The sequence below is a fragment of the Vombatus ursinus genome, unplaced genomic scaffold (genome assembly GCF_900497805.2).
Source record: "Vombatus ursinus unplaced genomic scaffold, bare-nosed wombat genome assembly UNPS02014832.1, whole genome shotgun sequence".
In the NCBI taxonomy this organism is placed as follows: Eukaryota; Metazoa; Chordata; class Mammalia; order Diprotodontia; family Vombatidae; genus Vombatus; species Vombatus ursinus.
In genome coordinates, this window is record NW_020954610.1 from 33,440,637 (window position 1) to 33,455,830 (window position 15,194).

A 15,194-nucleotide genomic window follows, 5' to 3' on the forward strand; every position below is an offset into this window, starting at 1 on the left:
GCTCATGTCCAATTCACTCAATTCTCTCAGTGCTGAGGATTTGGGGAAACTTCAGGTACTTTTTGGTTTTTGTTTTCATTCATTTGTTTCCTGAAGCTTACTCCCAGAACTTCCCTTTTGGAAGGAAGGACTTCCAACCCCTATACCCATAATGGATCAATTATTTTCAATTCCCCTAAGGCAAGCAATATAACATAGGTTATACATGTGTAGTGATACAAAACACATTTCTATGTAGGTCATGCCATGAAAGAAAACAAGCAAAAGAAAAAAACAAAAAAATGTAAAGAAAATAAAGAAAAAGTATCTTCAATCTGCATTCAGGTTCCCTTCAGTTCTTTCTCTGGAGGTAGACAGCACCTTTCATCACAAGTCCATCAGAATTGTCTTGGATCATTGTATTGCTGAGAATAGCTAAGCTATTCACAGTAGATCATAATAAAATCTTGCTGTTACTGTGTACAATGTTCTCCTTTTTCACTTTGCATCAGTTCATGTAAGTCTTTCCAAGTTTTTCTGGGAGCATCTTGCTCATCATTTCAATAGTATTACATCACAATCATATATGACTTGTTCAGTGATTCCCCAATTGATGGACATCCTCTCAATTTTCAATTCTTTGCCACCACTAAAAGAACTACTATAAATAAATAAAAGATATATAGGTCCTTTTCCCTTTTGTTTTTATCTCTTTGAGATAAGGACCTAGTAGTGGTATTACTTGGTTGAATGGTATGCATGGTTTTATAGTCTTTTGGGCATAGTTCCAAATTGTTCTCCAGAATGGTTGAATCAGTATACAACTTCATCAACAATGCATTAGTGTTTTAATTTTCCCACATCCCACAACATGACATTTGTTGTTTTCCTTTTCTGTCATATTAGCCAATCTGATAGGTGTGTGGTGGTAGCTTGGAGTTGTTTTAATTTGCATTTCTCTAATCAATAATGATTTGGAACATTTTTTTTCCATATGACTATAGATAGCTTTGATTACTGTGTTGAAAAAATGCCTGTTCATATCTTTTGACCATTTATCAATTGAGGAATAGCTCTTATTTCTAGAAATTGACTTAATTTTCTATACATGTGAGAGATGAGGTCTTTATTGAGAAACTTGCTGTCAATTTTTTTTCCACAGTAATGATTACTGACTATGTATTTCCCTCCATCCTATTTTCTCCCTGTTTACCCTGCTCTCTCCTTTCACCCTGTCCATTCTCAAAAGTGTTTTGCTTCTGCTTTTTATCTCCTCCAATTCACCAACCCTTCTATGGGCACCCTTTCCCTCTTATTCTCTTCCCCTCGTACTTTCCTATATGGTAAGATAGATTTCTGCATCCAACTGAGTATGTGTGTTATTCTCTCTTTGAACCAATTTTGATGAGAGCAAGGTTCAAGCACTCCTCTCCCCCTTCCCCCATTTCCCCCTCCAATGTAGTGTCTTTTGAGCCTCTTTTATGTCAGATAATTTACCCTACTCTACCTCTCCCTTTCCCCTTCTACCAGTGCATTCTTTTTTCTCACTCCTTAATTTTATTTCTTTTAGATAATCATCCCATCATATTCAACTCACACCTGTACTTTCTGTCTATGTGTATTCCTTCTAACTGCCGTAATAATGAGAAAGTTTTTAAAAGTTACAAGTATCATTTCCTCATGTAGGAATTTATGATTTCTCTTTCCTGTTTACCTTTTAATGCATCTTTTGAGTTTTGTATTTGAAAGTCAAATTTTCAATTCAGCTCTGGCATTTTCATCAAGAATGCTTGAAAGTCCTCTATCTCATTGAATATTCATTTTTCCCTCTGAAGTATTATACTCAGTTTTGTTGGGGAGGTGATTCTTGGTTGTAATTTTAGCTTTTTTGCCCTTCAGAGAATCATATTCTAAGCCCTTTGATCCTTTAGTGTAGAAATTGCTAAATTTTATGTTATCCTGACTTTGGTTCCATAATATCTGAATTTTTGGCTGCTTGCAATATTTTCTCCTTGACCTGGAAGCTCTGGAATTTGGCTATAATATTCCTATGAGTTTTTATTTTGGGATTGCTTTCAGGAAGTGATTGGTGGATTCTTTCAATTTCTATTTTATGCTCTGGTTCTAGAATAGCAGGGCAGTTTTTCTTGATAATTTTTTGAAAGATATTGTCTAGGCTCTTTTTTTGATCATGGCTTTCAGGTAGTCAAATAATTCTTAAATAATCTCTCCTGGATCTGTTTTTCAGGTCAGTTTTTTTTTCCAATGAGATATTTTATATTTTCTTTTATTTTTTCATTCTTTTGGTTTTGTTTGATTGCTTCTTGATGTCTCATAGATTCATTAGCTTACACTTGTCCAATTCTAATTTTTAAGGAATTATTTTCTTCAGAGAGTTTTTGTACCTCCTTTTCCATTTGGCCAATTCTACTTTTTAAAGAGCTGTTCTCTTCAATGGATTTTTGTACCTCTTTTTCCATATGGCCAATTTTGCTTTTTAAAGAGTTCTCTTCAGATAATTTTTGTATATCTTTTTCAATTTGGCCAATTCTGTTTTTCAGGGCATTCTTCTCTTCATTGGACTTTTGTACCTCTTTTACCATTTGACCTGTTCTGTTTTTTAAGGTATTGTTTTCTTCAGTATTTTTTTTGCACCTCCTTTATGAATCTATTGACTTTTTTTTTTATGATTTTCTTGCATCGCTCTCAATTTTCCCTTTACCTCTCTTACTTGACTTTTAAAATCCTTTTTGAGCTCTTCTATGTCCTGGGACCAATTCATATTTTTCTGAGAGGCTTTGGATATAGGAGTTTTCACTTTGTTGTCTTCTTCTGAGTGTGAGTTTTGAGCTTCCCTGTCACCATAGTAACTCTCTATGGTCAGAATCTTTTTCTGCTGTTTGCTTTTTTCCCAGTCTATTTCTTGACTTTTAACTGTGCTAAAGTGGGACTCTGCTTCCAGAGTGGAAAAGGCACCATCTCAAGCTTTAGTTTTTTTGTGCAGCTGTTGTCAGAGCTAATTGTGGAGATCTGTAGGTTTCTGATTCTTCTTAGATTGCACGATTTAGTGAGAAATGTGTTTACTACTGTCCTTGCTTGTGCCCTTGTCTGTGAGTGACCACAAGCACTGTTTTCCACTGTGGAACTGTGACTAGGGTCCTTACTCCTCTGTGGCCATAAGGTCTGGTGTGCTAGTGCTCCTCCTCACCTGGAAACTGAGACCCAGGACTGCAACCCAGATCTAAGTATGGGCAGTGCAAGAGAGTCCTGCCTGTGGTGCCACCAAAGGAACCCCTGTAATCTCTTTCTGACTGGTTGTCTGACTCCCTTACTGTCTGTGGGCTGAAAGGTCTGGAAACCACCACTGCAGCCGTAGATTCAGTTACCCTCAAGGCCTGCTATTGGTTTGTTGGGTCTGGGTCTATGCTAGCATGGCCTGCACTGGATTGTGCTTCACTCTTTCCCTGGTGTAACAGATCTTTTTTGCTAACCTTCTAAGTCTTGGGCTAGAAAATTGTTGCATTCCATCTTCCTGTGAGTTCTGCCACTCTAGAATTTTTTTGAGCCATTATTTAAACGTATTTGGAAGGGTTTGGGGGAGAGCTCGGACAAGTCCCTGACTTTTCTCCACCATCTTGGCTTTGCCCCATAGTTGCATGATTTAAAGCCAATTCCCTTCTTGGCTGTGCTTCTGAATTTGTGGATGTCTTTACCATGACCTTAGTTGTCTTCTCATTCTAGAACTTTTCTTAGTGCTTATAGCCTTCGTACTCTGGAACATACCTCTGCCATGCTGACCATCTTCTCCCATTAGTGAGTTCCTTCCAGGTCTTCCATTTTGGGGACAGTTTCATGCTAGCTATGCTTCATTCCCTTCCCTGCTTTGCTTGTGAGTCTCTGGATTTCACCACCATGCCCCTGCAGACTTTGCCACCATGCCCTTCCCACCCCCTGTACAGGTATCTTCCCTCTCTCCTCCACTTTTCAGTTACTTTTTATATCTTGCTTTCTCCTCTTAGGATGTAAAGTCCCTGAGGGCAGGGACTGTCTTTTTGCTTATATTTGTTTCTCCAGCTCTTAGTACAGTGCCTGGCACATAAGTCCTTAATAAATGCTTTCTGCCTGCTGCTCACTTGCCAATTATTTTCCTTGAAATTGTCATATGTTCTTATAAAGTGGCATTTACCCAGTACCAAAGAACATTTGAAATTATTTACAAGTCTAGACTCACCAGGTGGATTTCTCCAGTAACATTTTCATACTTTTTATATATGTATCATCTTGGGTTATTCTTAGCTTGCTTTTTCATACCTATTCTAGTTCTCAGATAAATACAGTTTATGAACATGTATGCATAGCTCATGACTCCTTATGATTCCATGAGACTGGACCAGCCCACAGCATTTCAGAATCCAAAGGATTCAATGTTGCAACTCCATGAGGGGGCCAGGTGAGTGAGAGCACAAGAGTGATACAAACAGAGTACCAGAGTGCATATGAGGACATGTGAATGCATATGTGCAAGAGTGTGTATGTGAGAGCAGTAAAGGTATTCTATTCTGTCTTCCTGGGGATAAGTCTGAGCCACCTGTGTGACCTCTGAGGATCTGGGATGAAATCCAAATTACTACAAGAGCTCTATCTATGCTGTGTGAGCGTAGCCCTAGGCACTGGAGAAGCGTCTTTTTTGCTATGGTCTCAGCATAATCAACTTGAACATCAACTCCTCCATGGAATGGCTTTTCATAATTCAAAAATTTCAAGACATTCTGTGGGTTCATACCCCTTAAGCCACACTTAATGAGCCCCTATCTATGTATTTACCTTTAATAGTCAAAGAGGACACAGCTAGTTTAAAGCAATAGCATTCAATGAAATAGCAAATAATAAAAGTAGCGACAAAACATTTCCCTCCTAAAGTTTGGGTACACTCTCCTGCAAATGCCCATAGCTTCGGGGAAAGAATGGATATACCCAGGGAAGATGTGCAAAGAGACATTCATGTAGGGAACACATGTAGCCAATGTACATGTATGGCATTATTTTGGGAACACACACAGCCAGAACATAGGCAAAGAAGGTCAACTAATGGATCTGACACTGCAGGGCTGTTGATATCTTTGAGTTGTGACATCACACTGCTCTTATCAGTCCTAGTATCTGTTGATCTTGTAGTCTCCAACTGACATGTAATCTCCATGAAAAATTGTTCTGTTGTACAAGTATTATTTTATTAGATCCTGCTTGGCTGCTATTGACATCTCTACCAGATATTATTCTGCCACATGCTGCTATACTGGGCGTCCAATATCTAGATTCTGGCTAAGTTGAAACCCTTGACTATCTCTTCAAGGGAAGAACAAGTATCACTATGCTTTTTAAAGGTAACAGTTTTTTTTTTCCTTCCAGATTTTTTGGAAAAGACAAAAACCCTTGCCTCAAAACTAGTAAAAATTAAAATAAATAAATAAAAATGCTTCTTTTCAGGGCTTTCACATATTATTTTCTCAGTCTTGGCTATTGAGGCTTCTTAGCATAACAAATTCTCAGTCTCAGGTGCCAACCTCTACAATATAAACAGCAGGGTTCTCCAGTTTAGCTATTAGCCTCTGGCTTAGTCTTTTCTTTGAACTTCTCTTACTCGTCTAGGGACTCGAGTTCTCCTTGTCAGAGACAAGGAGCTTATGGTATATATTCCATATAATTCTCAATTTTTAGTCTCTGAAGGAGAAATTATAAATTAAGTAAAGGCCATTTGCCTTATAATCCTCAAAATTGTGGGGTTCAGAGTTTCCCAGTTTTCAAATTCTCAACCTCTTCCATTTTCCTATTCAGATAAGTGGCTGGAAAAAAAGCATAAAACTAAGTCCAAAGTCTTAGACAAGTTTCCAGTCATACTTTCATATCAATTATGCTAAATAAGGGAGGGAAAAGGATATGGAGTATCAGTGGAAGGATTGGGGCTCAACCCCAAACCCAAGGTAGTATTAGGACGGAGCATCTAAGGGGGAGACAGGGAAATTAGGAGAGAAGATGGAAGCTTCATCTCTTGTCAAATCCCTATGGCTCTCCCTTCTTTACCTCTTAGTTAAGAAACTTGCCTCATATTTTTTGTGAAAAAATTAAGACAATTTGCTAATAGCCCCCTTTTCCCCCCTCTTCCTTATTTCAAATTACTCAGACGTCTTCTCTCATGATCTCCTCCTTCATCCCTATATTACATGAAGAAGTAGTTCCTTACCAAAGCATACCCTTCTATATGCATCCCATTCCATTCCATTTTGTTCAGCAGATTGCCCTCTCCCTCATCCTCACTCTCTCACTTATCTTCAATCTCTCCCTGTTTACTGGCTGGAGAGAGAGAGAGAGAGAGAGAGAGAGAGAGAGAGAGAGAGAGAGAGAGAGATTATTTTATGGAAGATAGATCCACAATAGGGTGGCTAGATGGCACAGTGGATAGAGTGTTGGGGCTGGAGTCAGGAAGACTCATCCTGAGTTCATATCTGGCCTCAGACACTTACTAGCTGTGTGACCCTGGATAAGTCACTTAACTATATTTGCTTCAGTTTCCTCATCTATAAAATTAACTTGAGAGGAAATGGAAAACCACTTCAGTATCTTTTCCAAGAAAACCCCACATCGGGTCATGAAGGGTCAGATATGACCCCATTTGAGTGGGAAGGACAGTACAGCCTTCTAAAAACTGGTTATCATGGAAAATATAGAAGAGGAAGAAGAGGCAAAAAGTGTGTGGAGATCACATTCAGCTAGAAACACTCCCATTTACATCTGTTCAGCCACTGTTTGCACTAACCTTTTGTCAGAAAGCTTCTACTTTCCAGAAGATTGTTTAATGCCAATCAGAGGCAATTGATCAAGTTAGCATCAACTCCCAAGAAACCCCAGGGAAGTGACTAGACATGGCAAGGAGTCAGTTGAGAGTTGGATACAATACCTAAAGATTTCAATTTCTGTTAAGTATAGAGAGCAAGGGGGATCAACAGCTAATAATTTCTTGACTTGACTTAGAATAGAGGTTCTTAACTTTTTTTGTATATCATAGCCTTTTTGGAAGTATGGTGAAGCTTATGGACCCATTCTTAGAATAATGATTTTAAATACATGAAGTAAAAATATATGAGATTACAAAGGAAACAAATTATATTAAAATAGGAATATAAAAATATTTTTTGAAAAACAAGTTCACAGACCTTAGTTGTTAAGAACTATTGACTTAGAAGAACTCTTAAGAGAAAATTCTTTTCTGTATATGATTCTTACTAACGAGAAGAGATTGGGTTCTAAATGGAAATGATTGGAACATTAGCAGGAAGTGACCACTCTATTCAAGAATTTGTGTTTGAAAAGGAGAGAAAAGCCAGGCATAGTTTGATGTACATGATAAATTTTTGGAGAGTAGACCTCAAATAGGTCAGAGAAAGAAATATTTCCATGGAAATGTTTTTCAACCATTTAAAAAAAATTAACAAGCATTTATTTTGTCTCCCTTCTACCCTCTCTCTGAAAAAAAAAGAAAAAGAACATGCATAGGAATTTGAAACCCAAGATAAACAAAGTAATAGTAAGAGAGCAACTAGCTCCTGCAATGACTTCAAATCATAGATCTGGGGTAAACTACATATAATCCATTGTACCAAAGAACTCACTATTTGACAAAAACTGCTGGGAAAACTGGAAAATAGTATGGCAGAAACTAAGCATATACCAACATCTCTTGTTACAAATATGCATAGTGAAGCAAAACAAATTGCTAAAATGACAACATCTAAAAATGTGTGATTTATTTTGTATATGGAGTCCAACACCCCTTTGTCAATAAATGGCAACACGCTTTCTCACTTGTCCTCTGGAATACCAATGCATTGATTGCACTGAATTGCATTGATCAGAGATAAATGAATCTTTTGGAGTTGTACTTTTTATTATATAAATTGTTTTTTTTTTTTTTGGTTCTCAACCTAAGAGGAATGGGAAATTCTCAAGAGCGAAATTCAAGAACTGAAAATAAACATTTAAAAAAAATTTTGCACTTAATAGCATTTTATTTTTTCCAATTACATATATAGCTTTCAACATTCATTTTTGTTGGATTTTGAGTTCCAAATTTTTCTCTCTCCCCCCTCCCCAAGACAGCAAAGCAATCTGATATGTTATAAATGTACAATCATGTCAAACATATTTCCACATTAGTCATGTTGTGAAAGAAGAATCAGAACAAAAGGGGAAAACCACAAGAAAGAAAAACAAAAAACAACAAAAAAGTAAAAATAGTATGCTTTAATCAGCATTCAGACTCCATAGTTCTTTCTCTAGATGTGGATAGCATTTTCCATCATGAGTCCTTTGTATTTGTCTTGGATCATTGTATTGCTGAGAAGAGCTAAGTCTATCATAGCTGATCATTGCACAGTGTTGCTGTTACTATGTAAAATGTTCTCTGGTTCTGCTCACCTCACTCAGCATCACTTCAAGAAAGTCTTTCCAGGTTTTTCTGAAATCCACATGCTCACAATTTCTTATAGCACAATAGTATTCCATTACATTCATATACCACAACTTGTTCATCCATTCCTTAATTGATAAGCATCCCTCTATTTCCAATTCTTTGCCACCATTAAAAGAGCTGCTATAAGTATTTTTGTACATGTGGGTCCTATTCCCTCTGTTATGATCTCCTTGAGATACAGACCAAGTAGTGCTATTGCTGGATCAAAGAGTATGTAAAGTTTGATTGCCCTTTGGTAATACTTCCAGATTGCTCTCCAGAATGATTAGATCAGTCCACAACCCCACCAACAAGGTATTAGTGTTCCAATTTTCCCACATCTTCTCCAAATTTATCACTTTCCTTTTCTGTCATAATAGCCAATCTGATAGGTATAAGGTAGTACCTCAGAGTTGTTTTAACTTGCATTTCTCTAATCAATAGTGATTTAGCACATTTTTTCCATATGACTAAGGATAACTTTAATTTACTTATCTGAAAACTACTTGTTCATATCCTTTGACTATTTATTAATTGGGGAATGACTTGTATTCTTATAAATTTGGGTCAGTTCTCTAGATAATTGAGAAATGAGGACTTTATCAGAAAAACTGTTTGTAAAAATTGATTCCCAGCTTTCTGCTTTCCTTCTAATTTTTTTTTTGGGGGGTGAGGCAATTAGGTTAAGTCACTTGCCCAGAGTCACACAGCCACTGACTGTTATTTGTCTGAGGCCAGATTTGAACTCAGGTCCTCCTGACTCCAAGGCTGGTGCTCTGTCCACTGTGCAAACTAGCCTCCCCCTTTCCTTCTAATCTTGGTTGCATTGTTTTTGTTTGTGCAAAAACTTATTAATTCAATGTAAACATATTTATCAATTTTGCATTTTGTAATACTCTCTAACTCTTGTTTGGTCTTAAATTCTTCCCTTCTCCACAGACCTGATGGGTAAACCATTCTTTGCTTTCCTAATTTGCTTATGGTATCACCCTTTATGCATAAATGATGTGCCCATTTTGACCTTATCTCAGTATAAAGTATGAGATGTTGGTCTATGCCTAGTTTCTGCCATACTATTTTCCAATTTTCCCAGCAGTTTTTGTCAAACAGTGAGTTCTTTGGTACAATGGATTGTATGTAGTTTACCCCAAATCTGTGATTTGAACTCACTGCAGCAGTTAGTTGCTCTCTTACTACTACCTTGTTTATCTTGGGTTTCAACTTCCTATTCACTATTTTTGTTCTGACCTTTCCTATCCAAAGATTATTCTCCTTGGCAGAGAAGTGAAGGGTTGAATAGTTCTCAATCTCTGCATCATATGTAATCATCTTCCCATTTTCAAAGCACTTACCATGTGGTAAGTATTATGCTAAGAGTTAGGACTATTAAGACAAAAATGAAACAATTCCTGCCTTCTAGAAACTTACAACTCAGGGGAAATGACACATATACAGATAGATAAATGCAAAATATGTACAAAGTAAACATAAGGTAATTTTAGCCAGGGGAAATAAGGAAAGTAGTGTAAGAATTAGTGCTTGATCTGAGCTTTGAAGAAAGTTAGAGGATCTACAAATGTAGGGGTGAGGAGGCTGTGCACTCTCAGTATTTGAGTTACATTGTGCAAAGGCATGGAATTGACTGTTATGTGTGAGGAACATTGAGGAGGATAGTTTGACTAAGCCTTAGAGTGTGTGTAAGGGAGTAATAACAAATTTGGAAACCTAGACTGCAGCCAGATTGTGGATAACTTTAAACATCCTCTGTCTTTCTGTCATCTTTAATCTGTCCTCATCTACCAGCTCCTCCCCCACTGCCTACAAACATGCCTGACTCTCTATCCTATTAAAAAAAAATTCTTTACTTAATACTGCTATCCCTTCAAACTGTAGGACTATGTGTCATGTCTCTTTCCTAACCAAACTCTTAGAAATGGTCATTTAAACTCGTCTTCATTTATTCATCTCCCACTGACTTCTCCACCTCTGGCAATCAAAATTTTGCCTCTATCAGTAGACTGAAACCTCTCTCCAGGGTTATAACATTTCTTGTGCTAAACCCCAAGGTATTTTCTCAAATTTTTTATTCTGCAATAATTTTGTGCCTCTTTTGACATTATCAACCATCCCCTACTCCAGAATATTTTTTCTTCCCTTCAATTTTGGCACATTATTATATCTTAATTCTCATAGTCCCTCTCTCTCACCACTCCTTTTTAGTATCATTTAGCATCATCATTCATTTTCTCCCCATTAAATGTGAGTGTTTCCCCAGGGCTCTATCCTGGATCTTATTTCCCTCTGCACTCTCCTTTTTATTAATCTTATCAGTTTCCCAGGATTCAATTACTATTTCTTCATAGAACATTTCTTAATTTGTTATACAACTCTCATCACTCTTTAGGACTCCATGTCTATATCCCTAACCACCTGCTATACTTTGACATCAGGATGTACCATTGGTATTTCAAATTCAACTTGTCCAAAATGAAACTCATATTTTCTCTGAAAATCTTATTCCTCCCCCAAATTTTCCTTTTTTCTGGCTACCAGTAGCCTTTCAGCAACTTAACTTTGTCATTGCAGAATCATCCTTGATTCTTCCCTCTTCCTCATCTTGTGTATCCAATCAATTCCTAAGCCTTGTTGATTCTACCTCCATGATAACTCTCGCATGTCTGCCTTCTCTTCACTCCCATGGCCTTGCCCTAGTTAATCATCACCTCTTACCTCAACTATTGAAATAACCTCATAGTAGGTCTTCCTGCTGCTAGTCACTTCCCTCTCCATTTCATCCTCAACTCACCTGCCCAATTTAATATTCATGAGATATTGCTCCAATCGTGTGGGTCCATTACCGAAAAATATTTGGTTTTTCTCCTTACTTCTAAGACAAAATACAAACTTTTCAGCCTTGCATTTAAAGGTCACTTCAGTCTGATTCCTGCTTAGTTTTTCAGCCTTTCATAATAAATTACTCTTTCCTATAGATGTCTTTTTATGAGCATGTTCTGCTCATACTAGCTTACAAGCTGTTACTCAAATTCAACATACCATCTCTTCTCTCCATGCTTTTGCACAAATTGTACCCCATTCCTGGATGCACTCTCTCCTCACATCCACCTCTTAGAATCCCTGACTCTCTTAAAGGTTTAGTTTAAGGGTCACCTCCTATATGATAGCTTTCCTAATCTCTCCCAACTCCTCTGTTAATGTTCTTTCTTTTCTCCATAAAACTGCTTATTACTAACTTATCTGTGTACATGTTGTATCTTCCAGTAGAATATAAACACCTTAAGGACTGTGACTGATTAATTTTTGCCTTTATGTCCTCATGTTTTGCAGTGCTTTGCACATAGTAGGTGCTTGAGATAGCTTTGTTAAATTTAAGGAAAATGCTATTCTTATGGACAAGATGAAAAGATGACTTTAGATCATATTAAAGTTAGTTGGCTTCAAAATTACTGAATGGTATGATCCAAAGAGTAGTCATTAAAAAGTTGATGTCAGCTTGTTGACAATTATCCACTGTAATGTCTCAGAGACTGATCCTGCACTGGTCAATATTTTATCAATGACATGGTAAAGCTATAGAGAGTAAGCTTGTAAAATGACAACACAAAACTTGGAAGTATTGCTAATACATTGGAAGACAGAGTCAGGTTCTAAAAATATCTCCATTGCCTAAAGTGATGGATTTATTCTTTTTTTTAAATCTTTTTTAAAAATTTTTTTATTTTTAACAAATGTTTTTAAAACTTTAGGTTACAAATTTTCTCCCTTCCTCCCTTCCCACCCACCCTCATTGAAAAGGCAAGCATCTCAATATAGGTTATAGATGTGTAGTCATGCAAAACACTTCCATAGTAGTCCTGTTGTGAAAAATTAAGTATATTTCCCTTCATCCTATCCTACCCCCCCATTTATTCTATTCTCTCTTTTGACCCTGTCCCACCTCAGAAGTGTTTGCTTTTGATTATCCCCTCCCTCAATCTGCCCTCCTCTCTATCAACCCCCTGTTCTCTTGTCCCCTTCCCCCCTTATTTTCCTGTAGACTAAGATAGATTTCCATACCCCATTGTGGATGTTATTCCCTCCTTAAGCCAAATCCTATGTGAATAAGATTCACTCATTCCCTCTCACCTTCCCCCATTTCCCCTCCACTGTAAAAGCCTTTTGTCTGTTTCATGTGAGATATTTTACCTCATTCCACTTCTCCCTTTCTCCTTCTCCCAGGATAATCTTCTCCCACCCCTTAATTTTATTTTCCAGATATCCCTTCATCTTGAACTCACCCTGTCTCCTCTATCTATCTACCTATACAAACATATAATTTTTCCCTTCCCACTACCCTAATACTGACAAAGGACTCATGAGTTACAAATATCATCTTTCCCTGCAAGAATGTAAACAGTTGGATTTATTCTAATAAGATGAAATTTAATAGTAATAAATGTAAATTGGTTGGCCCCCAACTAAAAGAAGTCCCCCAGTATACTTGGTGGGCACCCTGTGGAGGATTTATGAGATGATGTAGACAAAAGTTGCACAGGATAGGCATGCATGAATGAGTTTTGATCTTCAAAGACCAGATTACAGATCCATTGGAGTAATATAACAAAGGTAAAGTCTTACACTTAGGTTCAAAAAGAATTAAATTTATGTGATGATTAGGAAAGAGTTCATGTGAGAAAGTACTGAAGATTAAGTGAATTCCAAACTCAATATGAGTCAACAGTATAATATGGCAACCAAAAAAAAAAAAAAGGAATTCAATCAGGCTGCATTAAGAAAGAAATAGAACATAGGAGGTAATAGCCCTGAAGTACTTGGTCCTAGTCTGATAACCTCTGGAATATTTGGTTCTATCTTGGGTACTACATTGAAGATGCTAAGTCTCAAGCCAATGCCATATGAAGATCAGGTAAGGACCCAAGGATGTTTAGTCTAGAAAAGGGAAGATTTGGTGGGACGTGCTAACTGCTTGTAAATATTTTAAAGTTATATAGAAAAGGAGTCAAATTTGTGTTGATTGACCCAGAAGGTAGAACTTGGAACAATGGTTAGAAGTTGTAGAGAAACAGAAGGAAAATTTGCCAATGATTAAAGCTACCCAGAAATGTAGGAGCTAGTGGTCTATCACTATAAGTCTTCATGTGGAGGCTGGGTGACTGTTAGGAAATATTATAGTAGGCATTCTTGAACAGATAGGGGTCGGATTTGATAAGTGGTGCCAAATTCAAATAGAAATGGGGCCCACCAATCTGTATGTAAGGATAGTGAACTGAATTTTGACTTAGTTTTAAAAAAGAATACTATTGGTTTTATTATTTATTATAGTTTACTTATTTTGTAAAATATTAACCAATTACATTTTAATCTGATTTGGGCCTCACAGGCCATGTGTTTGACAACTATGGGTTAAATGATTTTTGAGGTCATTTTCAAGCCTGAATTTTTTGTGATTCTCTGAACAGGAGCCTAGATTGACCATAGACCTGGAATGTCTGTTTGTATCCTCCTAAAGGTGGTTATTGTTGATTGATGATCTTTGAACAATGTCGCTGTCTGGGGCTGTTAAGCCATATTACGTTAAGCAACATCACTTCAATATTTTTTCAGTTAAACCTTATTGAGTTTGCCACCATAATTATCTATGTTAAATTCTCTTAGATCAAGGAATTAGTAAAAGACCAATATACCTAGGGAAGTATTAGGCTGGGAGCACAGGTGAAGCCAGGGTATTCTCAGGAGAATTCTTCGTGGTATGCATGGTCCAAATGACTACTGTCCCAAGTCAGGCTGTTTAGAATGGGTAATTGAGAACAGAGAAACCCACTTGTGTAGGAATTAAGATGGAGCTGGGAATTCTCTCCCTGAACATGAAAATGCATGGCAAATATCCAGGGAAGATTTACATGAATCTACTTTCCAACCAGTGGGTTGGAAACTGGGTTCATTAACTCCTATCCTAACTACCACTGTGAGATTCTTCACTTGGTAATTTATTTCTCAGAGGAGAAAAAACAAAGTAGGAAAATAAATTTCCCTCAGCTTCAGTGTCTCTTATCAAAGTGACAAATAGAGCTCAAATATCTACCATTCAGCAAGTTTGTAAATGACTCATTCTCATTTCCCGGGCTAGAATCCAAAACCTTCTCATCGCTCTAAAATGAGCAGTGTGTCAAGTGACAATTTATCACAGTCCATACTTCCAATTCAGTGAACTTCACATGGGTTGAGCCTGTTGACTCTTTGAACTAGCTGGATGATTTGATGACAACTAGAGATTTCTCAACTCTAGGTGAGAGGCCATTAACTCTGTGATACAATTTTAAGGCTTTGCTATTTGTAATATTTTTCAACAGTAGACATAAGATAGCATGAACAGTCTTATCATACAATATTTCATCCATGGTGACTTATTTAGGCAATTTCCAATCCTTGCGTGGTCCAGTGTATATGTAAATGCAAGCTCACCATACCTTTAGGTGACAATTTTCCTCCAGATAGAGGAGGGGTTCTTAAGTTGGGATCCATGAACTTGTTTTTCAAAATATTTTGATAACTCTATTTGATGTAATTGATTTCTGTCATAATCCTATTATTTTATTTCACACATTTAAAAAACATTATTTTGAGAAAGGATCCATAGACTTCACCAGACTACTAAAAGAGTCCATGACACAAAAAAAGTTAAGGACTCTTG